Here is a 26028-nt window from a genome sequence, read left to right on the forward strand (position 1 = left end):
TTTTCACTTTCATGCATTGGAGAAGGAAATGGCAATCCACTCCAGTGTTCTTGCCTGGAGAATCCCAGGGATGGGGGGGCCTGGTGGGCTGCTGTCTATGGGGTCGCACAGAGTCGGACACGAGTGAAGTGACTTAGCAGCAGCAGCAGTAGCAGCAGAAGATCCATTGAAGTTTAAATTCCCAAGGGAGTAGGGTATCAACTTGGCCTGAATCAAACAAGTATCTGTGGATTTCTAGGGCAGAGGTGGTGAAACTGAGCAGGATCCTACAGGGCCTTCCCAGGACAGGCTTTCTCCCGTCTTTTCTGCTTTAGCTCCGCTCTTAAGTACCTGGATAACAGTATCTGTTGCACATCTCCTGAGTTGTTTTACACATGTGAACCCCCTACCCCCACCGCCACATGGACAAAGCTAACTACTTGATAACCATGAGCGCATACCCCCCAGGGCCCCATGGAGCCTGAGAATTGTTAACGCCTGTGACAGCACCCTGTTACCTCACCATCACCCAATCAGAGACTTGTGCACAAGCTGATCACACACCTTACAACCCCCCTCCCTTCCCTGGCTTTTACAAATGCTTTATTGAAACCCTATGGGGAGCTTGGGGCTTTCTAGGGCAATAGCCACCTACCTCCTAGCAGGGTCCTGCTGTAAACCTTTCTCTGCTCTAAACTCTGATGTCTTGGTCTGTTTGATCTCACTGTACAACAGGCACAGAAACTTGTGCTAACAGTGATGGTTCTCTGGAATTATCTGGCTGTTTGTAGAGAAGAGGGGATCAGTGTGAGCCAGCCTAGCACCTTGCATGATTTGTGTTCTCCTAATATACTGTCCACTACAAACTGGCACTTACCATGGGCACTTGCTGTCTACCTCTACAAGGATTAAATAACTGTGCTGCTGCAGCTGCTGACCTTCAACACCCCCTGAAGGGAGTTCAGGCTGAAGAGCAGAAATGAGGCACTCTGTGCTCTAAAAAAACTTGGCAGCACAGGTCTTCAGATAGATAAATATTTTCAGGAACTGATTTTATGAGCCCAATTCTTGCATCTCCTCATATCTAAGAAAACACTAAATTCCTTCATGGTGGTCTATTCCTCGTGACTAGCAGAAATCTTCTGCCAAAAAAAAAAAAAAAAAGCACTTGATTGTATGAACTCCCCCTTCATCAAAACCATATATATATTGACCTTCCCCTGCTATTTCTTTGAGCAGCTTCTCAGTTGCTGTCTCCCAGGCTGAAGTCCTCATCTCACCCCGGATAAAGCTTAATCTGCAACTTTCACATTGTCCAATTTTTTAAGTTGACAATATTGTACACTTTCCACAGCTTGTGTAATATGTTGGATTTTGAACTGAGATAAAATAACATAGCTAAAACACACACACACACACACACACTAAAACAAATTTCTTCATTTACTCACCCCACTTTATTTTTAAATCTCCTTTGTTTTTAAATCTACTTCTAATCACATCTTTTAGATAAATTAGATCCACGTCGTGTTGAAAAAATTAGTTTTGATGGATAACTATTGGATTAACTGGACTTCAAGTTTCCACATAGAATATACACTGTGTGACTTTTGTTTAAAATTATAAAGTAAATTAAATTAAGAAACATATTCTCTTTACTTCTGACATTCACAATGGTGTTTGTCTCCAGGGTTGGAAAGTACACTCATTAGATACTAAGAAAGAGAAATAGTCCCATTTACAAAAGCAAGTTTAAAGGTAAATACATTTTACTATAAAGCACTCAGGAATTGTATGCATTTCCTAATGATTGTAAAGAGATGTACAATAAATCATCTTCAGGGTTGAATGTTTGCCCTCTTAACATCAATGAAAAGTTATAGAAGAATTATACTAATGTCACAAGTAATGGAAATCATTTCTAAACATGGAGGAGGTCAAATGTGGTTTGTAGTAAGTAAACTGCATTTGCTGAATCAAGCTTTTCAATCTGATTAGTTTAAAGGCAATGAATATATCTTATGACCTTTGGAACAGTTATCCATTTGAAAAGATTTTTGCCCCTAGACCTTTGTGAACTTTCTTCAGTATGTGACAAGTTTAATACATAAAATCTTTCCAAATTCACTCATTTTTTGTTCAGAGTTCTGGCCAAAAAAGATAATATTTAAGTTGGGAAGACTACAGATAACCTGAGGAAGCAGCCTGAGTTTTGAAGAAAGCATAATATTTTAAAATTTATTATCTAGTTAGCAAAATAAAGACAAGGTCATGAATCAGACAATGGAAAAGAGGCTCAAAAATCTTTGTTTCCAGGCTCTGTGAGCTTTTGAATTTCTCTTTTGCCAAATAAAGTTGATTAAACTGAGACTGGCAAGAACAAATAACGTAGATAAACCATCAAATATGGTGTTTTTCCTTTGTTCCACTCTTTCTCTCAGAATATAACCTATTCCATTACTTTGAACCAATGCACATAAAAATTCATTCTAGAAGAACCAAAGAATTACAGTTTTATTCTAGGCAGAAAAATATGAAATTCTTTACCTTCACAACTTGGCTGAGTAGAATATTTCCATTTTTCTGACAACGTTTGAAGTAAGTGTTTAGTGGTAGAAAACTCTATATTTGTCATAGCAATATTGGAAGGGTACACAGAAAGTATATCATTATGTTTGCTTCAGATTGTGTGTGTGAGAGTGTGTGTGTGTGTGTGACCCACATGAGTGACTTACCTTGCTGCCAGAGAAAGGAACCAAATTCTGAGCTATAGTTATTATTTAACACCTTCTCCATCCTTCCTTTCGAAGCTGTTTCTTCTGCCCATACCCATATTTGGTGAAAGATTCTATCATGCACAGTGTAACCCCAATTAGAAAGTCTGAATTATTTACTTTTTTTCAAGGACCTCTAAATAAAACCCAACTACTGGAAGGTCTTCACCTTTTCATTCTAACGGGGTACTTTCCTATACCCTAATTTCCCTGAAAATACTATCTTTGAAATCTGGACAAACTGAAGCATCAGAGAACAACCAAGGCGGTCAGAACTAAGGAGCTATGTTCTTAGAATAAGGGTTAGGAGTTTGAGGTAAGCCTCACAGTTGACCCCGTTTCCCACTTAAACATTTGCCTATTTTTGAGGCAGGCAAAATAAGGTAAAAGGCTTCAATTCTGAAACTTGCTGCAATTTGGCCAAAGCAGCCAGGATTCAAAGTGTCATAAGAGGGAGAAATTGGAGAAAAACAAGACAGACACTTCTTTTGTAATTTATCTTCAAAGTTAACTTCTTAGCTACTCATGCATGAGCAAGGACCCAAGAAACAAAGTAGAAAGGATTTGCTGAGAAGGTAAAGAATTAAGCAGAGATTTCAACAGTCATGAAGGAGGTGTTGAATATACAGAGGTTCCATGTCAACAAAAGAGTAAGTGCTTCAGATGAAGGCATCACCACCATGGAGGGAAGAGTTCCCTGCTAGTTAACAATATGGAGATACCTTAGTTCCTGTCCATTCTCAAGTCACTTATTCCAACTTCCAATATCTTTGTGAGCCTCCAGAAGCCTTCTGATTATCATTCCAATTTTTTAAAAACTCAGCCATAATTTTTTGTTGTTACTGTTGCTTTGTGGAATCAGAAAAGCCACTGAGGGGGCCTTGGATCAAGATGGCTGAGCAAGAGAATATGGAGCTGATCTCCCGCCACAAACACATCAAAAATCCATCTCCCTGTAGAACAATTCTTTTTGAAAATTAACTGGAAACTGGCAGAAGGACTCCTGTACCACCAAGACTGTAAGATACACACATGACCAGAAAGGAATGGGAGAAAAGCAATTGGGTCAGGACCTGTGTCCCATGGTGGGGGTGATTCAGAGGAAAATGGAGATTACACAGGAAGACCTGCTCCCTGGGGAGTAAGCCATTTAAGCCACCGATTGGACATCCCAGGCCTGGGCTCCTGGTCATGAAAGGCTTGCTCATGAAAGGCAATCCCCACTGACTGGTAGGAGAATCACTGGGACTAACAGAAGGACTGTGGGAAGAGTGGGTTCCACTCATGAGGAGCATAAGTTTTCAGGCTTGCCCCCAAGGTGGGGCAGGGAGAGGTCTGATATAGCAGCCCCTGGGATCTTCATGACTGCCTCACTGCACACCCCAGCCTGAGCACTTTGGCCCCACTCACTCCTCATCACTGGATCTGGATTGGCCACAACAGGGCAAAAGACTTGACTGTGAGACACAGAGGTGACCCGGTCCTGGGGTAGAATGGGTATTCCAGTGGATGCTATTGTTGGAGTTTACCCAAGAAATGCCTCTGAAGCAGTCAAGATCTCTAACAGCAAGCCACTTTCACCACAACTCACTCCTAACTACTCATTGAGAATCCACGTGGGCCCTGCTTGCCCTGTGGAGTGATTCCACAACAGGGTGGGACAGCAGAGTCTGGAGGCAGTGACTGGCTGTGAGGAACAAGGGCTCTTGCACACTTGGAAAGCTGCAGGCATCTGGATAGATAGCGCATTGGACCTCAGTCGGCAGGAGACCAAAGCCTAGAGCCTACATGGGCACCACTTGCTTCAGCACTGCCCCTCTGTGGGGCAAGCATGCTGGTACTGGAAGAGGGAAAAACACACACTTAGAGGGAACAGAACCAACCAGGGCTGGACCTTCAGGGCTTCCTGCTCCAGCAACTTGGAATCAGATCCTGCTCCCACCAGGGAAGTGACTGCCACTGAGCAGGGGTGAAGTCCTGCCTCATACCAGAATGGATGAAAGAAAAACATCTTTATTAAGTTTCTTTTTGCTTAATTAAGTGAACGTGCAGTTGACCCTTGAACTGTGCTTTTTTTTTTTTTAAATTAATACACAGTACTTTGTGATCTGTGGTTGCTTGAATCCACAGATGAAGAACTCCAGATAGGAAAAGGCAACTATTAAGGTTATACATGGATTTTTCACTCCCAGGGATCAGTACCCCTAACCCCAGGGCTGTTCAAGAGTAAATTGTAGTTTTTATTGCTTGTGTCCAAGAATTCTAATCAATATCTGTATATTTCATGAAGTCACGTAGATAATCATGTGAAATAATACACATTGAATTCCTAGCATAATATCTGACATACAAAAAGCACTGATTAAATGTATTATTAATTTTTATAATTAATAGAATAACATATGACAGTGCACATTTTCTAATGTTCAATAAAACATATATTTGCACATAGTAGAGTTTTAAATCATTATCTTTAACCCTGGTTAGAGTTCCCAGGTATATTTACTTAGTGCAAGAAATCTAATTTAATTTAGTCTTGCAGTGCCTTTTTCATCATCCAATAAACCCTTTAAAAATTAGCACTAGACCAAAAGGATACAGGCCTAATAGCTTATAGGACGGAGAAAGCAAAGGCACCCCACTCCAGTACTCTTGCCTGGAAAATCCCATGGGCGGAGGAGCCTGGTAGGCTGCAGTCCATGGGGTCACTAGGAGTCGGACACGACTAAGCGACTTCACTTTCACTTTTCACTTTCATGCGTTGGAGAAGGAAATGGCAACCCACTCCAGTGTTCTTGCCTGGAGAATCCCAGGGACAGGGGAGCCTAGTGGGCTGCCGTCTCTGGGGTCGCACAGAATCGGACACGACTGAAGTGACTTAGCAGTAGCAGCAGCTGCAGCAGCAGCAGCTTATAGGAATGTGAGAGAATCTAACTCAAACTAACAGCTGTATGTCCTGATTGAACCATTCTCATTTAGTCAGGCACTCTGCTGAAGGTAATGCTTGTTTGTATCTTTCCAGTCTTAAACTAAAAGGCAAATATAGTGGATTAGTTGCTTCCTTATAAACCACATGACCTGGAGTCTGGAAACTATTTAAAGACAGTTTGTATTCCTCTTTTACTCATTAATGCATCTTCTTTTTATTTATGTCTCAGCCTGCCAGAAACAAGGTCGAGCAGTTCTGACTGGTTATTTCCTACTGTCCCTGGGAGACAGAAACTCTCCAAGATATTATCTAGTTTAGGATATTGTGGAAGCCAGTGGTTTAAAAATATTATCCCTACTTTAATTAAAGATAGTTTTATAATTTTAATAGTATTTCCAATGCATGTCTTACTTTTATATCAGTAAGATTATAATTTTCTAAAAAGTGGGAGCCATCATTTATATTATTAGATGAAAACTAACAATATTTTTCTATCTTCCAAAGAACTTAGTTTTCCAACTGAAGCGAAAATCCCAGTATCTTCTCTGGACCCATTTGAGTCTTTGTCTTCTTTTAAAGGAGAGGGATTACACTACTGGAGAGAAAATGCAAGTGGAAGAAAAAAATGTGGGCTTAGCAAATACATCATAGTCTCATCAGAACCATTTGGTATGCTAATATGAGACATCAATAAAAACCATTCTTACAAGTAATATGTACAAAATACAGTCATGTGCTAAGTGTTACTAAGAACAAAAGAAAGCAATCAGCTCTTTTGGGGAAGAGGTTTGAGGAAAAATCTTTCCAGAGAGTTAAGTTCTCAATTGCACCTTGAAAATTAGTCAGTGATTGCTTAGACAAGGGCATTTCCAAGTCTTGGAAACAGGATATTAAATGGTATAAGGTCATAAAAGTGAATAGATTGTTTGGAAATTGAAGTAGTCAAGTGTGGTTAAAGTGGTCAGGGTTCAGTGTTGGGACAGGGTGTAATGTGGGATAAAGATGGTGAAATAAGTTGAGAGGACTCTTAAGCCAGTGGAGAATTTAAGCTTGTTTTACAAATACAGCTGAAAGGAGCACCATACTCATTGTATTAGAAAATTGCACAATAAGGCAGCCTTGCTTCAGAGATACTGCAAACCTATTCAAGAGGATTAAGGCAAGGAATGACACAGTCCAATTTGTAGCAGAGAAAGATGACTCTGACAAGAAAATGGATAAGTGGGTGAGACAGTGCTATCTAATAAAAATAGAATGCAAGTCATATATGTACTTTCATTTTTTTAAAGGAGAAAGAATAGATAAAACTAATTTTGTTTTATTTAACATGTCCCAAATATTATAATTTTGATATGCAATAAGTATCAGTTCAGTTCAGTTCAGTCGCTCAGTCATGTCCGACTCTTTGCGACCCCATGAAATGCAGCATGCCAGGCCTCCCTGTCCATCACCAACTTCCGGAGTTCACTTATAAATATTATTAATTGATGTTTTATATTCTTCTCTCCACATTGTGTTCTCAAAATCTAGGTGTGTGTATTTTTGAGTGCTCAATGGTCACATGTGACGAGGGGCTTCTGTATTAGAGAGTGAAGAAAAAAATGATTAAATACTTGGAGATAAATTGATACAATTTTCTGATAGAATAGATGACAGATGAGGATTATGACTAGAGTGGCAGCAGTGAGAATGGTAAGATGTAAACTAGGTGTTTAGAAAATGGAATCAACAGAACATGGTGATGGATTGAGTATTGTGGGTGAAGGAGTGGAAAAAATAAAATATCTGAGGTTTCACTTTGGTTGACTGGCACAGAGGCTTAGGTTCGGCAGGAAGGATAATGATTTTGATTTCATATACCAACTAGAAGACATCTTAGATGTTTGCAAATAATATATAAATCATAGGAGCTAAAATTTTAGAGCGATTGACAAAAAGTTCAAGTTGATCCATAAGAACAAATTAAGTCATTTGGTAAAATAGAGAAGGAGAGTAAGGGTGGAACTCTCATGAATACCATAATAAACATCATTTAATGATATTCCATAAAGAAAAGAGCAAACAAAAGGGACAGAAATAACTGAGATATAGAATGAGAAACAAGGGAAAGTCCTTAAAGATGAAATCTTGTAGAAGGAAATGGGGGATCAACAAAGATCAACGAAACAGAGTGAGAATCAAAAAGTGAAGATAAAGTTTGGTAATTAGGTTATTTTTTTGTATTTTCAAAAATTACCTCCATACTTGTGATTTCTATATCTGTATTTCCATATAAAGTTGCAACATTACTGAGTCTCTAGGGTACATGAATGGATATGCTAGACATTCCAAATATCTTACCAAATTCAACCATCCCCCAGACTCAGAGAAGGTCTTGTCAGACACTTTAATCGTAATGTTTAATGAAGTCAGGGTTTCCCAGGTGTCTCAGTGGTAAAGAATCTGCCTGCAATGCAAGAGACTCTGGTTCAATCCCTGGGTCAGGAAGATCCCCTGGAGAAGGAAATGGCAACCCACTCCTGTATCCCTGCCTGGGAAATTCTGTGGACAGAGTCTGGTGGTCTATAGTCCATGGGTGGCAAAGAGTCAGACATGACTTAGCAACTAAAACAAGTTAGTGAGGTCAGATGACCTGCAAAGGTTACACACTACCTTTAAACGGCAGACCTGAGATAGAACTCAGCTCTGTCCCTAAAATCTGGTATTTTTCCTACTATATCATGTTGCATTCTCCAAATTTCTGCTGAGTTTCAGCCTCACAACTGCACAACTGCCTTTCTCGGCTTTTAAAATGTTTTATATCTTGTTATCTGAAGATTTTCGGAGCAAAAGAAGCTGTGAAAAATGAGGTTGCTAGAGAATGGAACCCATAATATCAAGCAGAGCATCAAAGGTTAAGGAAAATACATCTCTAGAACCAAGCATCACGGCAACTTTTTCTCCGCTCCTATATTAGGAATGCAATATGCAAGGCTGCACTTTCAAGCTTTCTTGAGGTCACTATGGTCTGCCAGCGCTATTCTCTTGAATAATGTATGTTTGGCCCAGAAAATGACCTTATCTGCTGGTTAGCATCCTTTATATTGAAAATTTTACATCAATCAAGTCAAACTGAAGAGCTTTTCGGTAAACATTTGCTTTTCATTTTTATTTACGAATAACATTTTAAATTCATGCACCATGATGTGCAATTTTAATAATAAGAATCATAGAGATATTATCAATACAAATCTATGTATCTGACATATTGTTTCAGGTGTTTTTGAATTGTATTGAGTGATTTAGTCTAAATTTTTTCAAAACATAGGGGTAAATATTTAGTGGGATGTAAGACTTTGTTGTCCCTGCCCAAGAAAGATCAGCGCTTCCTGCAAGCTGACTTCACATTTGGCATAGGCTTCAGATCTCAGGAAGTTAGAAGACATTTCAATCAAATTCTCATTTTAATTAAAAGGTGGCTCTTAAAGAGGATTTTGAGAAAGATAACCTGAACTGTATAAACAATCCCAACCAAATTCTACTGGAAATTGCATACTTGTGGATTATATGCCTTTATTTTGCTGAAGAAAGGAGCTTGTGCTTTTTCACTGAAATCATGGAAAGATGTTATAAACTACATTTCCAGACACTGAAATCCAACCTTTCTTTTGTGTATATCCTTAAATGCCACTGCCTCCTTAAAACTGCCCCCTTGTCTGTTCATTTAGGTGTAATCTTTTTTTCTTCTTCTTCTGAATGGTATTAATAAATAGTGGGATAATTTTATAATCCTATTATGGCATTAATCACATTCAGCCTTTTATTGAAAGGATTAGTGTTCTATTACTTATACATGCTTTGATAGGTTAAAATTCTTGAAAACTATTATCATTTTCTATTTATTATGGCATGTGCTGTGTCACCTAGCTTCTGACTCACACACTCAAATGGGTTCTTGATGAATGCTTTTGAAACAAAGGTGTAAGTTAGGGTTGTCTTTCTCGGGAAGTGAAGCAAGGTCAATGAGTGTTGAGAATGATAGCTCTTCTTACAAGCATTATCTGTATCCCAGTTTCTTGTCCTGTGCCAGTTCCCAACATCTCCCTTCTTATGCTTCATTCTCTTGAATAATCAAATCACACTGTGTCTGAAAATGCCTTGTCTCTTTGCTTTTGCCTGTGTTTTCCCTGCTTCCTGTGATGTCTTGATATGTGTGTGTATGTGTGTATGTGTACATGCATGTGTGTAGAGGTTGGGGGAAATGATAATATGAAGCAAAAAAAGTAATTTTTAAAATAAATAATAATAGCTAACAGTTATATAGTGCTGACTCTATTCTTGATGTTTTTCTAAGTGCTTTAAAATATGAACTTACTTGATTCTTATGAAAAGGTTGTTATGAGAACCTTCTGGCTGAACTAATTTTTTATTTCCATTTTTTTTAAGATAGACATGAGAGCAGAGAGGTCAATTAATTTGCCCAAAATCATACAACCTGTATGTTGCAAGGTAGCAACTATAACAGAGTCAAAATACTGACAGAAGGCTTGTGCCCATTTAAGCTCTGCCACTTCCCTGATAATGAGATGTACTGGTTAGGATGAACACTTTCGGTGCCATCAAGGTGAAACAACATTTTATCTACATTCTCTTTCTTGTTCAGATTTAATCATCTTCAAAAGCAAAATCCTTTAAGTTTTATAAACTTTTGACCAAGCCTGACAAAATATCTTAGTGTTCATTTCTGGCCAAAGAGTAAAATAAACAAATAATGTATAAATGCACAAGTGAAAATTAACTAGTAAATGAACTTGTCATACATGTTTTTCAGGCAATTTATTCATTAATGTATCTTTTTTTAGAAAATTCTTTCTAAAGTGACCAATGAAGGATTTTATATATGTAGTCTTAAAATGCATTGGCATCTTTGATATCTCAAAATGACTCATGCTTTTTAAAAAACACTCATAATAATGCATATGAGAATTTTTTCGTGTGTGTATTAAGAGCGTACACTATTTGGCTAATATCTCTAAGAGAGTTTCTTAAAGCATTGAAATATTTTCACAAGACTTAGTCCTTGAATGGCTGAGAGAATGTGAAAACTTAACAGGGTCAAGTTTAATGCAACTTTAGGAAGCTGAGCTGTTTTAGTAGAATTACTGTATAAATTTTATTTAGCTGGTAGATATAATCAGATAAAATATTTTCAAATATTTTATTCTGTCCATGAAAACCAATTCTGTCATTTTAAAGATGTCACTGACTATAATTTTATTATATTTTCAATAACTTTACTGAAGGCTTTTCTTTTAAAACAAATTTTATTTTGAACTTTTCATTTTATATCCTTTTCTCCTGGAATTCCCAAAAAAGATCTTGATCTAATCCAGTCTATATCTCTCTTGGCTTTGCATCTATCTAAAATGCTTAAATACCTCTTTTATATTTGTTAAATGCACCCTTAACATCCTGTCCCTTTTTTCTGCTTATTAACAATAATGAAATATATATATATATATAAATAGATTAATTCATGTTTGATGGTTGAGACATGTCTAAATCACTCCTCCACACCACCTGGTTTGTTAATTCAGTTTGTTCCTTATTTTTAGATTTTGTTTCAATAACTTTCCTAGAAGCCACACTCTGTGAATAAGCTTTTTTCAAGTTAAAATAAGATGGACATGTAAAACTTCAGAAACTTTGGTTCTAGCTCAATTTTTGTGATTATTTATTTTCATGACATTCAGTTCAGTTCAGTTCAGTTCAGTCACTCAGTCGTGTCCGACTTTTTGTGACCCCATGAACCGCAGCACGCCAGGCCTCCCTGTCCATCACCAATTTCCGGAGTTCACTCAGACTCACATCCATCGAGTCACTGATACCATCCAGCCATCTCATCCTCTGTCGTCCCCTTCTCCTCCTGCCCCCAATCCCTCCCAGTCTTTTCCAATAAGTCAACTCTTCGCATGAGGTGGCCAAAGTATTGGAGTTTCAGCTTTAGCATCATTCCCTCCAAAGAAATCCCAGGGCTGATCTCCTTCAGAATGGACTGGTTGGATCTCCTTGTAGTCCAAAGGACTCTCAAGAGTCTTCTCCAGCACCACAGTTCAAAAGCATCAATTCTTCGGCGCTCAGCCTTCTTCACAGTCCAACTCTCACATCCATACATGACCACTGGAAAAACCATAGCCTTTACTAGACGGACCTTTGTTGGCAAAGTAATGTCTCTGCTTTTCCATATGCTATCTAGGTTGGTCATAACTTACCTTCCAAGGAGTAAGCGTCTTTTAATTTCATGACTGCAATCACCATTGTCTTAATTCCACTGTTACTCTTTCCTGTAATTAATTTTCATTAACCTTAAAGGGATCTTGTCTCTTTCTTACAAGGAAACCTTTTAAATACAAATTCACTACAACTTTCTAATCAAAATGCTCACACTACCTAATACTTGGATCCTACTTTTCTGTTTAGCCTTAGCTCCCATCTTTACATCTTATACTTGACTTCTTGAGCAGAATTTCAGTACATGTTCTTTGAAAACAACTTTGCCTTTGAACATATTGTTCCTACCTCCCAGAATACTTATCTTCTTGTCTTGTTAATCTTCTACTTATCCTTTAAAACTCAGATCAGATTCCAGCTCTTTAATAAACTCATCGCTAATTTCCTTAAATATTACTGGCAACTCTTCTATATTAATCACTATCCCTTGTGTAAACTTCTATGTTAGAATTAACACCTATGAAACAGTGAGTTCACTGCAGTCAGGATTATATTTTATTCATTCTAAATCTCTGGGGATTAATAGCGTGTCTAGTACACCTTCATTACTGTAAGTATAACATTTTCCATTTAATAGTGCTTACTAGGGACCAGGAAATACGTTATACCTTTCAGATAATTAATTTTACTTAACACAGAATCCCTATGAAGTGGCCATTATTTTCACCGTGATTTACTGTTGGAAAAAAAATAAGAAAATGTTGCCCAAAGTCATGGTGTAGTGAATGGTGGAGTCATAATTTGAACTCAGAGTATCTGGCTCTTGCGAGAGAGCTCTTTACTCACCATGTCAAAAGACATACCAAGCAACTTGTGATGTACTGACTTTCTAGAAACAAAACTAAAATCTAGTATAGCAAAATTTACTGAACTTATTAAAAATGTATCAGAGATAAAGACTCTAAGATTAAGTCAGTGAAAAAGAAAGCAATTGGCTTTTATTTTATCATTTGCATATATAATTCTTACCATGGATAGTTATTTCATATTTTAAGAAACATCATGATAGAGAATGAATATTGCTGAGCTTGATTCTCAAGGCAAAAGCAAAATCTTTGGGGTTTTACAGAATTTGCACTTAGCTCTGCAACTTAAGGCTTGTTTGACCTTTAATGCATTGTAGTACCAAAGCCTGTTTTAAATGCTCACACATAGTCTCCATCAAGCATTGAGAAGCTCAGCACCTACCATTCTAAATGTCTACTCAGGCACTTACACTCCTGACTTTGTAATTAGAGAAATTTGCCTTTCCTCAGTTCAAGGAAAATGCGAAGATTAAGATGCATTACTTTCTTAAAATCATTTGTCATTTGTTAATCTTAATATCTTTTCATACTTGCTGTTTCCTGTTGTACTCAAGGGGACTGCAAATGACAGCAACCCGTTCTCACCATTTTCTGCAGCCTGACGAAATGTAGTTTATGCTACCACTCTCTCTTTAAGTGATAGCAATGGGGGACAAATCATATAAAATATTTGTACCGACTAATGAACAAGTGGTCAAGAGTCATTGAAAAATCATCAGATTCTGCATAGTCTATAACTTTGTACCAAAGCAAGAAACTGTTAAGGTTTACCTCTTGGTGTAAACCTTTGCCTCTTTCGTGTTTACCTTTACCTCGATGTGTCCTTATAATCATATCCATTAAAATGGCTGGAATTTGTCGCAGGAGGTGAAAGATTAATGATCTAAAGCCAGGCTCCTCTGTCCATGGGATTCTCCAGGCAAAAATACTGGAGTGGGTTGCCATGCCCTCCTCCAGAGGATCTTCCCAGCCCAGGGATCAAACCCATGTCTCTGTATTGGCAGGCAGGTTCTTTGTCACTAGCACCACCTAGGAAGCCTAAACGATCAGAAACTAGTACTCAAATAGTATCCCTGCTGTCATGAGCAGCTACTTTTGAAATATAATAAGTATGCTTTAAGTATTAAGTGGCTGAAATCTTTATGGGTAAAACTAATAATAGGAATATTGACATTTTATTGATTATAGACACAACACTGTACAAATATTAAGATTTATACTATTCTGTTAACTGAGGAATCAAAAGGAAACACAGTGTGAGTGTTAATCTCCTTGAGGCTTAGATTTATGATCTTTAAAAGTAGGATGATGATACTTCAAGTTTAGTTATTACAAAGAGCAAACCAAAAATATGCCTAAAAGCCACCTTAACAAGTAATCAATTAGTACATTGATGGAAATTAATACTCTTTAGTCTCTTTTTCCCCCAACTTTGGATATACACTAAGAGCCTTTAGCTGTGACTCTTAACAAAAATCCTTTTATAAACCCTGGGTGCTTAAATTCTTCCTTGTAAATACTGCAAACTAAAAATAAAACCTTGAGATAAGTGGTCCCCTAATGCATGCACATTTTCTTCATTTATGTTTTTGGTTTTGGTAGTTAAGGAAAACAGCTCTTCATGAAATGATAAGGAGTATGCAAAGCAAAGTATAAGCATTTCAGTTATATTACAGCACAAGGAACTTTTATTGTATTTTAAGAAACACAACAGTTGCTTAAACTGATAATTGGGATGTAGAAATTCTGATTCTATTATTCACATGGCGTTCAATTATGAAATAAAAATGTGACGATAGAGAACAGATTATTCCTTGCTAGGAATTAAGGATAGGAGGACTGAGGGGGTGGGTATGGCTATAAAAGTGTAGCATGAGGGAGCCTTGGGTTGATGGTACAGTTCAGTATGTTGAGTTTGGTAACTGTTACAGGAGGCTGCACACCTGATGAAATTGCATGGAGCTGCACACACAAACACCTAAATGCATACACACATAGAGATGAATGCATTTATAAATGAAAGAATGTGGATAGTCTCTGTGGACTGTACCAATGTCAATTAACAGATATTAATATTGTACTATAATTATGCAAAATGTAAATATAGGGAGATGCTGGGTAAAGGATGCATGGTGCTTACCTGAACATTTCTTTGCAATTTCACACATATCTACAATTATTTTAAAATGAAAAGCTAGAAAATATGATAATAAGTTGAATATGCAGGGGACTTATGAGTTTCCAAGCATGCAATGAGCACGTATATGCATTATCATTTTAAAATTTACAACATCAATTTGAGTTGAACACTGTTGCTGTTCTACTTCCTTTTTACAAGTAAGGGAAATAAGATGTTGAGCAGTGAAATAACTTACTGAGAAGCAGATAACCAAATAGAAGAACCAACATAAGCATTTTAGTTTTTCCCATATTTTCAAGGATATGATTATTGGTAGCTAAATAGAGGATCTCTGAATGGACACAAACCATTGCTTCTTATATATCAGACATCCTGTCACCTGGATGGCTAGTATTGTCAATGACCAGGTTGATAACCACTGACTGTGGCCGTGGTCAATATAATGCTAAATCTTTACTGATCTTATTGCTGAAGCTGATTCCTCAGAGTTTATGTACTTAGGGGGAGAGTAGGGTATAGCTCTTTCCATAAAGACATTGAACAATATTTACCATCAGTAAGCATTAGTGAGGTTTTCTTTCAAATTAATTCTTGTCTAATCTGTTTTTATTAAATATTAATGAAACATTCTGTTTTAATAAATAATGGCCATTAGAGACTCTTAGAAGATCCATAACTTTGAAAATAAATGTTGAATGTGTGTGGAAGTAAAATAATTCCCAGTATGGAGATATAGTGAGCTACTTATATGCAGATTACAATATTTTTTAAAAGTTATGGTCAGTAAGTTGACAATTTTTTCTTTTTAAAAATTTTATTTTGGCACAAACATTTAGCCTGATCTATCTTCCTAACAGATTTTTAAGTGTACAATAGCTAAGTTGTGGAAGAAATCTTAATGTCTGTTAATAGGTAAATTAATTAAATGTATAATTAAATAATGTGGTATATATGTTCAATGAAATATTCAGTTCCATTCAGTTGCTTAGTCATGTCTGACTCTTTGCGACCCCATGGACTGTAGCATGCCAGGCTTCCCTGTCCATCACCAACTCCCAGACTTTACTCAAACCTCAAACTCATGTCCATTGCATTGGTAATGCCATCCAACCATCTCATCCTCTGTTGTCCCCTTTTCCTCCCGCTTTCAATCTTTCCCAGCATCAGGGTCTTTTCCAATGAGTCAGTTCTTTGCACCAGGTGGCCAAAGTATTGGAATTTCAGTTTCAACATCAGTCCTTCCAATGAATATTCAGGACTTAGTTCCTTTAGGATTGACTGGTTGGATCTCCTTGCAGCCCAAGGGACTCTCAAGAGCCTTCTTATAGAAGGCACACCACAGTTCAAAAGCATCACTCCTTCTGCGCTCAGTTTTCTTTATAGTCCAGCTCTCATATCCATACATGACTACTGGAAAAACCATAGCTTTGACTAGATGGACCTTTGCTGGTAAAGTAATGTCTCTGCTTTTTAATATGCTATCTAGGTTGGTTATAGCTTTTCTTCCAAGGAGCAAGCATCTTTTAATTTCACAGCTTCAGTCACCATCTGCAGTAATTTTGGAGCCCCAAAATATAAAGTCTCTCACTGTTTCCATTGTTTCCTTATCTATTTGCCATGAAGTGATGGGACCAGATGCCATGATCTTAGTTTTCTGAATGTTGAGTTTTAAGCCAACTTTTTCACTCTCCTCTTTCACTTTCATCAAGAGGCTCTTTAGTTCTTTGCTTTCTGCCATGAGGGTGGTGTCATCTGCGTTCTGAGGTTATCAATATTTCTCCCAGCAATCTTGATTCCAGCTTGTGCTTCATCCAGACCAGCATTTCTCATGATGTACTCTGTATATAAGTTAAATAAGCAGGGTGACAATATACAGCCTTGACGTATTCCTTTCCTGATTTGGAACCAGTCTGTTGTTTCATGTCCAGTTTTAACTGTTGCTTCCTGATCTGCATACAGATTTCTCAAGAGGCAGGTCAGGTGGTCTGGTATTTCCATCTCTTGAAGAATTTTCCACATTTTATTGTGATCCACACAGTCAAAGGCTTTGGCATAGTCAATAAAACAGAAGTAGATGTTTTTCTGGAACTCTTGCTTTTTCGATGATCAAGCAGATGTTGGCAATTTGATTTCTGGTTCCTCTGCCTTTTCTAAAACCAGCTTAAACATCTGGAAGTTCATAGTTCACATACTGTTGAAGGCTGGCTTGGAGAATTTTGAGCATTACTTTGCTAGCATATGAGATGAGTGCAATTGTGCGGTAGTTTGAACATTCATGCTTTCTCATGAAATATTATTCAGCCTTAAAAGAGAAGGAAGTCCTGCAGTATGCAGTAATATGGGTGAAACTTGAGGATATTATGCTAAGTTAAATAACCCAGGCACACAAGGACAATTTCTAGGCAATGTTAAGTGAGATGATTATTATTGGTTTACATATGAAAAAAATGATTCCTGGATATTTACCCAAAACATAGATTAAAAGATTTTTCTGGATATAAAATCACCCTGCAAAGGAGGAAAGACTGTCTTGCTTTGTATACAGTCTGGATGTAGGACCAATAGCTAGCTTAGTTGTGTGAGATTTTCACTAGTGTCATTTACCTCCCAGAATTTACCGAGTGAGGAGTGATGCGTATGGAGTGATAAAAATAACTAGCAATTAAGATTCAAAATAGTTTTTAATTAATTTTATTGGAAATACATAGCTCTAAAAATACTAAAGTGTAACTTGATGAATGAGTTGGGCAAGGTATGGAGAATGCAGATAGTCATGGTTAGTTGTGTCACTTCTGTATATGAAGGAATTTAAGTTAAAGTCACGCTATGCATGTGCGTATGCTAAGTCACTTCAGTTGTGTCTGACTCTCTGATGCTACTGGCCATAGCCTGCCAGGCTCCTCTGTCCATGATATTCTCCAGGCAAGAATACTGGAGTGGGTTGCCATGCCCTCCTCCAGGGGGACATCCAGACCCAGGTATTAAACTCGCATCTCATGTCTCCTGCCTGGCAGGTGGATTCTTTACCATTGGTGCCACCTAGGAAGTCCAAAGTAGGGCTAAGCTTATTATAATAGTTATCATTTTTTTTTAACAGTTACCATGTACAAAGACTGAACTAAGAGCTTTCAAAGTCTGAAGTTGTTTATCTGGGTGACTATGTTTTAGCCAAAACTATTTTTGAAGAAGTATAAAGTAGACATTTGCTCCCTGAAAGAAAAGTTATGCCCAACCTAGACAGCATATTAAAAAGAAGAGACATTACCAACAAAGGTCCATCTAGTCAAAGCTATGGTTTTTTCAGTAGTCATGCATGGATGTGAGAGTTGGACCATAAAGAAAGCTGAGCGCCGAAGAGCTGATGCTTTTGAACTGTGGTGTTAGAGAAGACTCGAGAGTCCCTTGGACTTCAAGGAGATCAAAACAGTCATCCTAAAGAAAGCAATCCTGAATATTGATTGGAAAGACTGATGCTGAAGTTGAAGCTCCAATACTGTGGTCCCCTGATGTGAAGAACTGACTCATTGGGAAACACCCTGATGCTGGGAAAGATTAAAGGCAGGAGGAGAAGGGGACAACAGAGGATGCTATGGTTGGATGGCATCACTGACTCAATGGATATGAGTTTGAGCAGGCTCTGGGAGCTGGTGATGGACAGGAAAGCCTGGCATCTTGCAGTCCAAGCAGCCACAAAGAGTTGGACACAACTGAACGACTGAACTGAACTCAACTGAAAAGCGGCCACTGGGGGTATACAGCTGTCTCTTCAAAACAAATTACTACAAATGGATCAAATATATATGTACCCTTCTTCTCCCACACAGAATGCACTCACTCCTACTCCAAGTAACAAAACTTGGAGCCACAAAATAAAAGTTACCTTATCCCCACCCATCACCAACATACACCCTGTATAGAATAACAGATTGAGAACAGGTTTGCTGCTGTTAAACTGCTATGGAGAAGTGTAAAGAATGAAAAGAGACACTAATCACCATTCCGTAGTAATTAGTAAGTTCCATTGAGCAGAAATTACAAATTTCATCTGCCTATGTGCTCCAGAAATGGACTAACAGCCTTGGTTGCGAGATCTGGTGGTCTGTGAATCTGTGTTACAGGGTACAGGTGAGGCTTCTTGTCCATCATCCCTCTTGGCTTTGCTTTTGACTCTAAGAAGTTGTTACTTCTCCCATGCACACGTCCATTGGAGAGAATTCACTTCTTGTGGGCTGTGCAGCTTTTGATTTGCTTTCTGTTGGCACGGTTTTGGGATTGTTCTGTGAGCAATCACAGGCTTGTGTTCCTTTGGCAAAACAAACACAAAAAATTGGAAGGCTTCCTGCACATACGTTTCCAGATAGTTTCGTACACACGACAGTGTTGTTAACCATAGCATGTTCCTAAGAGCTGCTTCAAAACCCTGCAGGGTCTTTGTGGAAACAATGTGAGTTAGAAAAGGTGACATCAGCCTTCGGAAGTGGTGTGGTTCTTCCTTGACTGGAAACTACTGACTTCGCAGTTAAGTTTCATCTCTTACCTTCTTTTCCCTAGTTTACTCTCCCCTCTTTAGCTGATCTTAACCACTCAGTTTGATTTTTCTAAAGTCTTTTTTCTTCTTTTAGCACAGTGCTAGGCACTGAGGACATAAGGATAAACAGGTGTGATTTCTGCTCTCAGAGTTTGCTGTCTGCTTGGGAGTAAGAAAGTACACAGAAGATCATGTTTACTTTTATTTAAATACTTCTCTAATGAAGTCTGCCATAACAAGTGTAGTGAATTCATATACTAGTGCCTTTTCATATGTAAGTTCTACAGAATTTTGATCTATTCTTTACCCTGTTAAAGAATCAATTCTCTATCCTCGATTTTTCCAATACCTGCTCTTATTAGCCATGTTCATAATGCTCAGGTCTCAGTTTGACTGGAGGAATAAATCCTCTCATTCATTTACTCTAGAAAATAAAGTACAACACTAGTTTTTCACTGAGGCTGTTATATAATCAATAAGCACTCATGTTTTTGATTAAAGACTGCAAAGTATCCTTAAGTGAAATTTAACTTGATTAAATTCTATATGCTTTCCATTAATCTCTTAATAGCATACTCAAGGACTACAGTTATAGAAAAAGAAATTTTCCCCTTTAATCTTTGGAGCTACCCACTGAAACTTATGTTTTTAGCAGGTAGATATCTCCTTGAGAACTAGGATTACTGTCAAAGACTATTGTGAAAAATATTCACACTTGTACTTCAGTTTGACAAGTACGAAGATGTTTTTGTTATGCACTGTAGATTCAATTGGTGTTTTTACATCTTAAGTGCATTTTCCTAACTGCCACATGCAGTTTCTATGGTTACAGGCTAATTCCATTTCTATTTTTGCCTTTAAGAGACCATACTGCTATACATGGAATCAAAAGCCAAGCAGAACTTAGCCCTAATGCTTCCTCTTTTGATTTTGTTTTTAATACAAAAATCTTCAGCACAAGATTAATTTCATACTATGAATCTATTGACTATTATTAAGTATAATCCTTTTGTACAGTAAACTCATAGTTTCCATCTTTTTTCTGTCCATGTACCATGAAGATGGCTTTTGTGATGAGTCCTGTTTAATCATTTACAAAGGTTCCAGTGTCTTGTATAAGACTTGTGTCAGTAAAACCATCCTTCTAAAAGCACGCTGTGACTTTAATTTTCTTTCTTCTGTGAATGTGTCTTGCCCTCTTTCAAGAAGAAGAAAATTAAAACACCACACATTTTTCTTCATTATATTACTTCTTATCTCAACCATTCCTTTCCCAAACAATTTGAAGCTACTGTCTGATGGACAAAACTCTAGTTACTGGTGATTAAAGCAAACAAAAATACTCCAGCTCCTGCTTTAGCTAGGCCTGTAATTCAGATAAATAATGATAAAAGTGAGCCAAATCAGTGTGATAGGATCCTATTCAACAGACATGGTCAATGAAGATTGAGGTCATTATGGGAAGCTTTTTAGAGCCAGTGGGATGGAAATACCTTTTATAATTATACAAAAGTGGCTGGTGGCTAGATGTGGCAGACTCATAACAGGGTGTCTTTAATCTTTAAAACTGCATCTGGCCACATGCAGAGTTGATGGCCATGGGATTGTAGATTGCTGCCAATAAATCATGAGAGCAACTGGGAAGTTGCTTTCCCAAACTAGGTGTCCAGTCTTTTATTCTTGGTGATTTATCCTTCATCTTAAAGAACTGACATCTTTAAAAACTGACTTATAACTTAATGTATTATATGTTATATATATATATAAAATACATGTGTGCTGTGCTCAGTTGCTCAGTCGTGTCTGACTCTTTGCGACCCCATGGACTGTAGCCCTCCAGGCTCCTGTGTCCATGGGGATTCTCCAGTCAAGAATAGTGGAGTGAGTTGCCATGCCCTCCTCCAGGGGATCTTACCAACCCAGGGATCGAACTCAGGTCTCCTGCATTGCAGGCAGATTCTTTACTGACTGAGCCACCTATAAAATCTGTTTGATATTGTATCATTTTTTGTTGATCCAAAGATACTCTGTCCTAGGCATTCTTCTATGTGCCAGGAATACAATAATGTATGTTTCCATACATTATCTATTGTCTCACCTCATGTGCAAAATAGAGATTATAATTCCTGTCTCTTATGCCTTATATGGCTATTGCAATTTCCAAATGAGACAGCTTGACATTACCCTGAAACATTCATATTTTGGTAATATCTCTATGCAACCTATGTTATTGCTATTAAAAGTTTATTTTAAATCACTGTATTTAAGCAAGAAACCATGTCATTCAATTATACTATATAGCTAGTAATTATGTTTTTCTAGTATGTGTTATGTGAAATATATACTATTTTTTGTGGTTTAAACTTCAATAATTTCTGAAGGATAAATACTTTAAGCTGACTTTAAAGCAACTCCTACAGCTCAACTCCAGAAAAATAAATGACCCAATCAAAAAATGGGCCAAAGATCTAAATAGACATTTCTCCAAAGAAGACATACAGATGGCTAACAAACACATGAAAAGATGCTCAACATCACTCATTATCAGAGAAATGCAAATCAAAACCACTATGAGGTACCATTTCACACCAGTCAGAATGGCTGCGATCCAAAAGTCTACAAATAATAAATGCTGGAGAGGGTGTGGAGAAAAGGGAACCCTCTTACACTGTTGGTGGGAATGCAAACTAGTACAGCCACTATGGAGAACAGTGTGGAGATTCCTTAAAAAACTGGAAATAGAACTGCCTTATGATCCAGCAATCCCACTGCTGGGCATACACACTGAGGAAACCAGAAGGGAAAGAGACACGTGTACCCCAATGTTCATCGCAGCACTGTTTATAATAGCCAGGACATGGAAGCAACCTAGATGTCCATCAGCAGAGGAAAGGATAAGAAAGCTGTGGTACATATACACAATGGAGTATTACTCAGCCATTAAAAAGAATACATTTGAATCAGTTCTAATGAGGTGGATGAAACTGGAGCCTATTATACAGAGTGAAGTAAGCCAGAAGGAAAAACACCAATACAGTATACTAACGCATATATATGGAATTTAGAAAGATGGTAACGATAACCCTGTATACGAGACAGCAAAAGAGACACTGATGTATGGAACAGTCTTATGGACTCTGTGGGAGAGGGAGAGGGTGGGAAGATTTGGGAGAATGGCATTGAAAAATGTGAAACATCATGTATGAAACGAGTTGCCAGTCCAGGTTCAATGCACGATGCTGGATGCTTGGGGCTGGTGCACTGGGACGACCCAGAGAGATGGTGTGGGGGGCGGGGAGGGAGGAGGGTTCAGGATGGGGAACACATGTATACTAATTAAATAATTTTCTATTAAAGAAAAAAAAAAAAGAAAAAAAAATACAAGAAAAAACTATAAAAAAAATAAAGATTCTTTTAAAGTTTAACTATTTAAATTTCTTTTACACTGATTTGGTTTTATTAATTTTCAATAATGAATTTTAAAATATTATTGGGATAAGATGTATTTAACATAAAATATGGCATTTTAACCATTTAAAGCGTATAATTCAGTGACATTAATTATACCCATAATTTTGTGCAACCATCACCACTGGTTCCAGAACTTTATCAATTTTCCAGACAGAAACTCTTCTTATTAACCATTAACTCCCCCTTTCTCCACCCCTTTTGAACTGGTTTAAGGGGGAAAGATTTCAGTCTTCTACCACTGAGAATGATGTTTGAGAGTTTAAAATAAATGTTCTTTAATCATGTTGAAGAAGTTTCCTTATATTCCTAGATTTCTTTTAATGTTTTTAATCATGAAAGAGCATTGGAGTAACTGAAATACCTTTTCTGTATCTACTGATATGATCATATGGTTGTTTTCCTTCATTGTATAAATGCAGTGTTCCAGTGATGATTGATTTTCTTATACTGAATGCTCCCTCACCCCTAACCTTACATTTCTTGAATAAATCTCACTGGGTCAAGTCATATAATCTTTTTAACATGATGTTGGATTTGGCTTGTTAGCATTTTGTTTAGAAATTTTATATTGTTTTCACGAAAGATTTTGGTCTGCATTTTTCTTTTGTTCTGATGCTTAATTTGATTTCAGTATCAGTATCAGGATAATGCTGGCTTCATAGAATAAAAGTGTTCCTTCTTTTCTTTTTTAATTTTTAGACAGATTTTGAGAAGGATGGACGTTAGTTATTAAATATTTGGTAGAATTTACCAGTGAAGCCATCTGGTCCTGGACTTTCCCTGACCATGGGTTTTTCTTTGCTAGGAGGTTTTTGATTACTGATTCAATCTCTTTACTTGTTATATATCTTGGCATTTTCTATTTCTCCTTGAATCAGCTTAGGTAATTTGTGTGTTTCCAGGAGTTTTCCCATTTCATTTAGGTTATGTACTTTTTTTGGGGCATGCAACTGTTCATAGTATTCCCTCATATTCCTCTTTATTTCTGTAAGGTCAATAGTATAGCCCTGTTATTATTTCTGATTTTAGTTATTCATGTCTTCTCTCTTTTATATGTCAATCTAAAGTTTTGTCAGAAATGAAGAATTGTTAAAATATATAATATTTTATACATATATATATATTGAACTTTCTAGTGGATTGCTATCAAATTCTGAATAAGGGAATGTTATTGATATTTAGTAACCTGGGGTCAGGTTAGATAAAAAATATTTTACCAAGTAAAGATTTAGGGAGAGTAATTTTGAAAGAATCATTAATAGCAAACAGATGATTAAAAATCATAATTTTCACACTCTCCCACTCTGATGACTAGTTGTAAAGTTAAAAAGAAAAAGACTCAGGAAGAACGGAGAAGTTTAATATGGCATTGTTCTACATAACGTTTCTTAGGAGATATTTAGAAAAAACACAGACTTTGTTGATTTGGCCCATTCAAGCAGGAGTGTATCAGTGGAAGGCTTCACACTAATCCCCATCCTGTAACAAGCTTTACCAAAGAGGTACCTTCTACACGATACCATTCAGCCATCTCGTCCTCTGACGCTGTCTTCTCCTTCAGAGGATGGCACCACCAATTCAATGGACATGAACTTGGGCAAACTCTGGGAAACGGTGAGGGATAGGGAGGCCTGGCATGCTGCAGTCCATGGAGTTGTGAAGAGTTGGACACAACTGGGGGGTTGAACAACAACCTGCCATATAAATGAGCCAAAAATGGTTTTTGTTATATTGGTCATTAAGTTGTTACTCTTTCACAGCAGGATGAGCTCAGACTTTTAGCCTTACGGTTTGCATGATTTGCATCCCTGGAGAAACTATGCCTTGTACCTATTACATAGTTAATTAACCCATCGGGCTATTAAAGACCTAAACCACTGCTGCCCTTCTGAGCTCTCTAACTCAGGCACTCCACACCATGTTGCTGAGCAACACCCATCTAGACACATTAAAGTACCTATCTGGTCCCTCTCTATTCTCAGAGTTTTCTTGCTCTCCTCTCTGGATGGTATCCCTCTTCTCAACACTACAAGCTCTAAACAGTCTCTTTCTATGAGACCTCAACCTGCAGGTGAACCTGTTAGAGGGTCACTTAGATAAATTATGTGTGTTACTGCTTCTGCATGGTTATATCTTTTCCTTAATGGGCCCAAATCCTGTGAAACCCTTATAGTACCTTCTATTAGATAGGGGTATTCCTGCCTGGAAAATCCCAAGGACAAAAGTGCCTGGTGGGCTACAGTCTGTGGGGTTGCAAAGAGTCAGACAGGACTGAGTACGCAAACGCATTACACAGTGCTGGCATACAGCCACATTTTCATTGTAAAAACAAACATACGATTTAAAACCAAAAGAGAGGCTGACTTGGGCTTTGTATGGAGAAACAGCATGAGCAAAAGTCTTGCCCAAAGAACGAACTTGACATGTTGGAGGGGCTGAGAGGTGTTAATCGCATCTGGAGCACAGTGTGTGACGTAGCAAGGAGCACAAAGTGAAGCTGGAGCGACTGGCGAGGCCAGACTTTAGCCTAATAAGTCACTATAAAGAAGTCGCATTTTTATTACATGTAAAATAGGAAGCCTTGAAGATTTTAATTACGGGAATGACAGAATGATGTTATAATATGTTTAATGATATTATAATAATCTTTTAATAATGAATTTAAAAGAGGCCAAATACAATTTTTATTTACAGCACAAACTGAACCAAGAAAAAACATGCATAGAAAGATGAGTTGGTTAAACGTAAAAGACAAGAACTTGTCTTTTCTTTAAAGTTTCCTGTTAGTCTGGCTGATATGCAGAGAATAACAGGGAGAAGGTCCAGCATGGGATTAGGATGGTATAGTAACAGGATGCAGCATGATCCAGAGAGGGATTCAGGTAGCTTGTGCACGGACACACAAGCTAGGACTTGAGATACATTGTGCAGAAACAACAGGCTTGCTGCTCATTTAGATGGTGGATTTGATGATGAAGTTTTCTGGCCTGAGCAATTGTGTGGGTGGTTTTACCATGTTAAGAAATGAAAAAAAAATGTGGGAACCACATATTTTAGTTAGTTTTGAATGTGTTAGGGTTATGGTGCCTTTGAAACATTCAAGTAATGATGTTGAGAAGTCAGCTAAATAT

The sequence above is a fragment of the Bos mutus genome, chromosome 14 (genome assembly GCF_027580195.1).
Source record: "Bos mutus isolate GX-2022 chromosome 14, NWIPB_WYAK_1.1, whole genome shotgun sequence".
Lineage (NCBI taxonomy): Eukaryota > Metazoa > Chordata > Mammalia > Artiodactyla > Bovidae > Bos > Bos mutus.